The 7,367-nt window shown below is 52.9% G+C and overlaps 1 non-coding gene and 1 pseudogene across 1 annotated transcript; both read left to right on the forward strand.

Moving 5' to 3' along the window:
• The first annotated feature begins 1,742 nt into the window (after nucleotides 1–1,742).
• On the forward strand, nucleotides 1,743–1,890 carry LOC122790212 (annotated as a pseudogene).
• A 398-nt stretch (nucleotides 1,891–2,288) lies between these two features.
• On the forward strand, nucleotides 2,289–6,039 carry LOC122790203. Its single transcript, XR_006362963.1, has one exon. It is a non-coding gene; the product is annotated as a 28S ribosomal RNA (ribosomal RNA).
• The last annotated feature ends 1,328 nt before the right edge of the window (nucleotides 6,040–7,367 follow it).

The raw sequence follows: 7,367 nt of genomic DNA on the forward strand, positions 1-7,367 counted from the left end.
CTGTGCCAGCCCACGGCCCTCCGGGGTCGTGGTCATCGGTCCACGGCCAACACCCAGTGTACCCCCTCTGTGGGAAGAGGGATCCCTCCTGTTGGCAGAGGTGTGGGCTCCGGCTCCTCCTCTCCTCTCATCCGCTGAGGTGCTCCCATCTGGTTGATCCTGCCAGTTGCCTATGCTTGTCTCAAAGATTAAGTCAAGCAAGTCTCAGTGCATATGGACACTACAGTGAAACTGCAAATGGCTCATTAAATCAGTTATGGTTCCTTTGATCACTAAACTGTTACTTGGATAACTGTGGTAATTCTAGAGCGGATACATGCTGACAAGTGCTGACCTCCAGGGATGCATGCATTTATCACACCAAAACCAATCCAGGTCTTGGCCCGTTAGCTTTGGTGACTCTAGATAAACTCAGGCCGATTGCATGCCATGACACGACATTCAAATATCTGCCCTGTCAACTTTCCATCTTACTATCTGTGCCTACCATGGTGACCACGGGTAACAGGGAATCAGGATTTAATTCTGTTGAGGGAGCCTGAGAATGGCTACCACATCCAAGGAAGGCAGCAGGTGCACAAATTACCCACTCCCAACTCGGGGAGGTAGTGATGAAAATTAACAATACAGGACTCTTTTGTGGTCCTGTAATTGGAATGCGTACACTTTAAATCCTTTAATGAGGATCTACTGGAGGGCAAGTCTGGTGCCAGCAGCCATGGTAATTCCAGCTCCAATAGCATATATTAAAGTTGCTGCAGTTAAAACGTTCATAGTTGGATCTTGGGATCAGGCTGGTGGTCTGCCGTGAGGTGAGCTACCTCCTGTCCCAGCCCCCTGCCTCTCGGCACTCCCTCGATGCTCTTAACTGAGTGTCCTGAGGGTCCAAAGTGTTTACTTTGAAAAAATTAGAGTGTTCAAAGCAGGCCGGTCACCTGAATACTTCAACTATGAATAATGCAATAGGACTCCGGTTCTATTTTGTTGTTTTTTGGAACTGGGGCCATGATTAAGAGGGACGGCTGGGGGCATTTGTATTGTGCCGCTAGAGGTGAAATTCTTGGACTGGTGCAAGATGAATGAAAGCAAAAGCATTTGCCAAGAATGTTTTCATTAATCAAGAACGAAAGTTGGAGGTTCGAAGGTGATCAGATACTGTTGTAGTTCCGACCATAAATGATGCTGACTAGCGATCCGGTGGCGTTATTCTCATGAATCGCCAGGGAACTTCTGGGAAACCAAAGTCTTTGGGTTCCAAGGGAGAATGGTTGAAAACCTGAAACTTAAAGGAATTGACGGAAGGGCACCATCAGGAGTGGAGCTTGCAGCTTAATTTAACTCAACATGGGAAACCTCACTAGGCCCGGCCCAGCAATGTGCCCCAGAGATAGCTGACCCCCCATGTGGTAGGGGGAGGGAGAGGGTGCCATCCCAGCAGAGGGCCGGTGGCTTCTCCTCTTGCCATGCGGGGCCACCCCCAGGAGTGGCACACCAGTATACTCTCCCCTCAATGTCAGTTGTGGGTACCTGGGGTGGATGCCCCACTAACCACGAGGCATCAGTTCAAAGACCCAGAAGGTCAATGATGCGGTCACATGCCAACCACCATGGGACCCCTGCTATCCTGCTGGGCTAGTAACCCCATTCCCGGTGCCTGCGACGATGTCCGTGAAACCATGCATGCTTGTCTTGAGGTGCGATGCTGCTCGGGCAGCGGTGTCCCCAGTGAACGAGAACTGTACGATTCTGAGTGGTGGATCACTCACCGTCGATGAAGAATGCAGCTAGCTGTAAGAACTAATGTGAATTGCAGGACACATTGATCATCGACACTTCAAACACACTTTGCGACCCCAGGTTACTCCTGGGGCTATGCCTGTCTGAGGGTCCTTGTGCCTTCCATCACCCCCGGGGGTGTCCGGCCCCCATCACGGGCATGGCAGGGGAGTTGAGGGAGCCTAATGTGGGACCCTGCCCCCCAGTGAGAGACGCCGATGGAGGAGAGGAGCATCCGCCTCCCCGAGTCGGAAAGCCCATCCAAGGATGGGAGAGATCAAGCTCTCATCCAGCCCACCACCCTGGAGGCTGTCGGTGGTACTCCCATCAGGCTGCCTTCCCGGAGTAAGGCCCAGTGCTTGCCAGTGTCAGTTCCCGCATCGGCCCTCCTCCTCCGCGCCAGGTGTTTGGCGGCATAGGGGAGTGGGTGCGAGGGCCAGGGGAGGATGGGTATCCATTTGTCCCCGAGTCCTGTGCCCACACCCACCCTCCCTATAACCTTGCTCGGAATGTGACCTCAGATCAGACGTGGCGACCCAAAGAATTTTAGCATATTACTAAGTGGAGGAAAAAAAACTAACCAGGATTCCCTCAGTAATGGTGAGTGAGGAGGGAAGAGGCCAGCACCAAATCCCTGCCCTGGCGATGGGTGCAGGGTAATGTGATGTACGGAAGTTCTTCTCCCCGGCACTGCCCAGGAGGCCCAAGTCCTTGTGATCGAGGCTCAGCCCACAGACGGTGTGAGGATGCTGGATGCACCTGGTGCATCAGGATCAGGTCTTCCCAAAATTGGGTTGTTTGTGAATACAGCCTAAAGTGGGTGGTAAACTCCATCTAAGGCTAAACACTAGCATGAGACCGATAGTGGACAAGTACTGTAAGGGAAAGTTGAAAAGAACTTTGAAGAGAGAGTTCAAGAGGGTGTGGAACCGTTCAGAGGTAAACGGGTGGGGTTCGTGCGGTCCATCCAGAGAGTAAAATTTGGTGGCCTCACCAGCTGCCCAGGTGAGGTGGATCCCCCTCCAGGGGGTGGGGGACTGTCCCCAGGCACGCTGGCCACCATCGGGCGCATTGTTCTGTGATGGTGTGCTGCAACTAGCTCCGGGTCAGCTGTAAAGGCTGCGTGGATGGGGGTCTCCTCCCCGTAGGGGTGTGTTACAGCCTACAGTATCAGCCCTCATCATGCGCAGGGGTCGTGGGAGATGACTGCTTCTGCACCCTCCCTCGCCCTAGAACCAGTGGCCGGGGTTCCCGGTTGGACTGTTGATATGGGACAGACTGTCCTCAGTGTGGCCTGACAGTGTCTTGCCACAGGGACAGTGGGCTCACCTCGGGTGCTCGGGCTCAGCGGTGATGTCAGTAACCCACCCCTCCCGTCTTGTAACATGAACAAATGAGTCTAACAGTTGTGTGAGTCTGAAGGTGGGCAGGAGACCCCATGGCTCAATAAAAGTGAAGGCTGGTGCACACTGACTGAGCTGGGATCCCCCTGCCCCACATGTGGGGTATATCGCTGGCCCATCTCACCCATCCCTTCAGGGAGGTGGGGCATGAGTGCAGCTGGTGGGACCTGAAAGATTGTGAACTATGCCTGGGCAGGAAAAGCCAGAGGAAACTCTGGTGGAGATCAGTAGTGGTCTTGATGTGTAAATCAGTCATCCAACCTTGGTATAGGGGCGAAAGACTAATCGAACCAGCTGGTTCCCTCCGAAGTTTCCCTCAGGATTGCTGATGCTTGGCAGATGCAGTTTTATCTGGTAAAGTGAATGATTAGAGGTCTTGGGGACGAAACAATCTCAACCTATTCTCAAACTTTAAATGGGTAAGAAGCCCAATTTGCTGGCTTGGAGACAGGCATGGAATGCGAGTGCCCAGTGGGCCATTTTTGATAAGCAGAACTGGCGCTGCTAGATGAACTGAACGCCAGGTTAAGGTGCCTGATGACAATGATCATTAGACCCCAGAAAAGGCATTGGTTGATACAGACAGCAGGACTGTGGCCATTGAAGTCAGAAACTGATAAGGAGTGTGTAACAAGTGACTTCCAAATCAGCTAGCATGAAAATGGATGCTGCTGGAGCACTGGGCCCATACCTGGCTTCCGCCAGAACTGGGGGCCAAGGGGGCTATGCTGTGTTGAGTATGAGGGCCACCATGGTAGCAGTGAAGCCCAGGGCGAGGGCCTGGGTGGAGCCACCGTGGGTACAGATTTTGGTGGTAGTAACAAGTATTCAAATGAGAGCTTTTAAGGCTGAAGTAGAGCAAGGTTCCATGTAAACAGCAGTTGAACATGGGTCAGTCGGTCCTGAGAGATAGGCGAGTGCTGTTCCGAAGGGACGGGGATAGCATCTGTCGCCCTCAACTGATCAAAAGGGAGTCGGGTTCAGATCACCAAATCTGGAGCAGTGGAGACTGGTGCCTCATGGTGTCCAGTGTAGTGACACACACTATCCCAGAGAAGCTGGCGGGAACCCCTGGGAGAGTTCTCTTTTCTTTGTAAAGGGCAGGATGCCCTGGAATGGGTTCACACTGAGAGAAGGGTCTATGCCCTGGAAAGCATCACGGTTCAAGCGGCATCAGGTGAGCTTTTGTTGGCCCTTGAAAATCTCTGGGAGAGCATGTAAGTCTCCCACCGGGCCATACCCATATCCACAGCAGGTCTCCAAGGTGAGCAGCCTGTGGCATGTTAGAACAATGTAGGTAAGGGAAGTTGGCAAGCCAGATCTGTAACTTCAGAAAAGGATTGGCTCTAAGGGCTGGGTCGGTTTGGCTTGGGTGTGAAGCGAGGCTGGGTACGCACTGCGAATAGATAAGAGTTCACAGTCCCCCCTCCCGGGGGGTTGGGAGACATCGGCAGTGACTCTGGAAATGTGTTGGCCCTTCCTGTGGATCACCCCTGCTGTGGAGGGTGCCGGTCCCGACTGGCATCCCGCATCATCTGGCATCTAGTTACTGACTTAGAACTGGTGCTGACCGGGGGAATCCGACTGTTTAAAACAAAGCATCATGAAGGCCCAAGATGGGTGTTGATGTCATGTGATTTCTGTCCAGTGCTCTGAATGTCAAAGTGAAGAAATTCAATGAAGCATAGGTAAATGGTGGGAGAAACTGTGACTCTAAGGTAGGTAAATGCCTCATCATCTAATTAGTGACATGTGTGAATGGATGAACGAGATTCCCACTGTCCCTACCTACTATCTAGCAAAACCACAGCCAAGGGAGTGGGCTTGGCAGAATCAGCTGGGAAAGAAGACCCTGTTGAGCTTGACTCTAGTCTAGCACTGTAAAGAGACATGAGAGGTGTAGAATAAGTGGGAGGCCTTGGCCACTGGCAAAATACCACTATTCTTATCATTTTTTCACTTATCTGGTGAAGTGGGGGGGCAAGACCCATTGGGGCTCTCGGTTCTGGCTACAAGCACCCTGGCGCCCAGGCACAACCAGCTCCGGGGACAGTGTCAGGTGGGGAATTTGACTGGGATGGTACACCTGTCAAACAGTAATGCAGGTTTCCTAAGACAAACTCAGGGAAGACAAAAACCTCCCATGAAGCAGAAGGGCAAAAGTTTGCTTGATCTTGATTTTCAGTATGAATAAAGACCATGAAAGTGGGGCCTCATGATCCTTTTGGCTTTTTGGGTTTTAAGCAGGAGGTGTCAGAAAAGTTACCACAGGGATAATTGGCTTGTGGCAGCCAAGCGTTCATAGCACCATCGATTCTTGATCCTTTGATGTTGACTCTTCATATCATTGTGAAGCAGAATTCACCAAGCTTTGGATTGTAAACCCACTAATAGAGAACGTGAGCTGGGTTTAAACCGTCATGAGACAGGTTAGTTTTACCCTACTGAAGATGTGTTGTTGCGGTAGTAATCCTGCTCAGTATGAGAGGAACCGCAGGTGCAGACATTTGGTATATGTGCTTGGCTGAGGAGTCAATGGTGCAAATCTACCATCTGTGGGATTATAACTGAATACCTCTAAGTCAGAATCCCTCCTAAATGTAATGATACCGCAGTGCTGCGGATCTCCGGTTTGCCAGGGATAGCCGGCCACAAGGCCAGCAAGGGGCATCGCTTGTCACTGGGTTGGAGTGCAGACAGAAGGGGGCTGCCTCTCTCTCCAGCAGTGCACACCATATTCATGGGGAACCGGGTGCTAAATCATTTGTAAACGACCTGATTCTGGGTCAGGGTTTCATATGTAGCAAAGCAGCAAAAATCTGCAATCTATTGAAAGTCAGCCCTTGAGCTAAGCTTTTGTTGCAGGAGGGAGGACGGGCTCTGCACCGTCAAGGGGAGGGGGGACCTGTCCTTTTCTGACCCTCCCTCCATGCCGCCCCGCCTCCTCCCCTCCATCCAGGTCATTGGTGGGACTTTGCTCATCGGCGGCTGGCACGGGGTCTGGCCAGGTGAGAGAGGGACCATGTGCCGGGTGCACCCTGGTGGTGAGACCTCCCATGTGGCAGGAGGTCCCCAGTTGCACCCTTTGCCCTGCCCCTCCAGTGCCTTCATCCAGATAGCTGGAACCCATGCTGGTGTGGAGGGAGTTTAGGATTGCATACTCGGGCTTAAGGATCATCCCCAAGGGGCAACCCGGTGGTGGGTGCATGGTTCCTGTGGGAGGGCAGCTGTCCATCCAAGGAAGCCAGATATGGGATCCCATCCTACCGGCACCCAGGGAGAGGAGGTATGGCTACAGTGGTGTCTCACACCCGAGTCCAGCAAGGGGAGTTGTCCAACAGTGTGGGCATGCCGAGGGCTGCCCCCAGAAGCTAGATCTGCGATCCCATCCTCCCAGCCCCCAGGGATGCGGAGATATGGCCACCAGGACATCTCACACCCTGGATCATCTACAGGTGCCAGATCAGCCTCTGGTCCCTCACCAGGCACTACAAGGATGCCTCTCTTGTTCACAGCACCACTCAGGAGACAAGGGGGCACATGCCAGAAGGCTCAAAATTAAGCAGGTTCATTGACACTTGTGCCACCTAGGAGAGTGATGGAGGTGCAAGGTGAAATGGGCCAAGATGCTGGTACCATATCCTATGTGAATTTGTAAGCCGTAGGTGGAGGGCAAAGAGGAGAATCGGCATCATGGAAGTCTAGATGAGGATCTGGCTGAGGCCTCGTGGCCCAGCAGAGTTCCACGAGACTTGAAGGATCAGTGGGAAGCTCCCCTGAGAGGGTCTGAGGGCACGGTTGGCACATTATGATTTGGCAGCCTCCAGAAGTTATGTAACCTGGGAAAAAAGCTCTCCTGCCTGGGCAGAAGTGGAAGCCATGAGAAGGTCCCTCCCAATGGAAGTCCTTAAGGGAGAAAAAGGCAAAAAACAGCTGGGCTGGAAGAGTTGTTGCCTGTGTGAGGGGGCCTGCACCATGGCCCCTCTCCAGTATGGAAGTCCTCAAGGGATCAGCTGGTAGAAGGCTGTGGTTTTCAGAGAGCTCCTGCCTGGGTGAACATGTTCAGGGGGAGGCCCCCTACAATGGAGGTCCTCAAAACAGCACTGGGTGGAGTGCTGCAGGGTTCGGAGAGCTCCTCCCTGGGGAACAGGGTCAGGCAGAGCCCCCACAATGGAAGTCCTTGAGGGA

Source organism: Protopterus annectens, chromosome 15.part0 (assembly GCF_019279795.1).
Source record: "Protopterus annectens isolate FY-2018-M chromosome 15.part0, PAN1.0, whole genome shotgun sequence".
NCBI classification, from domain to species: Eukaryota; Metazoa; Chordata; order Ceratodontiformes; family Protopteridae; genus Protopterus; species Protopterus annectens.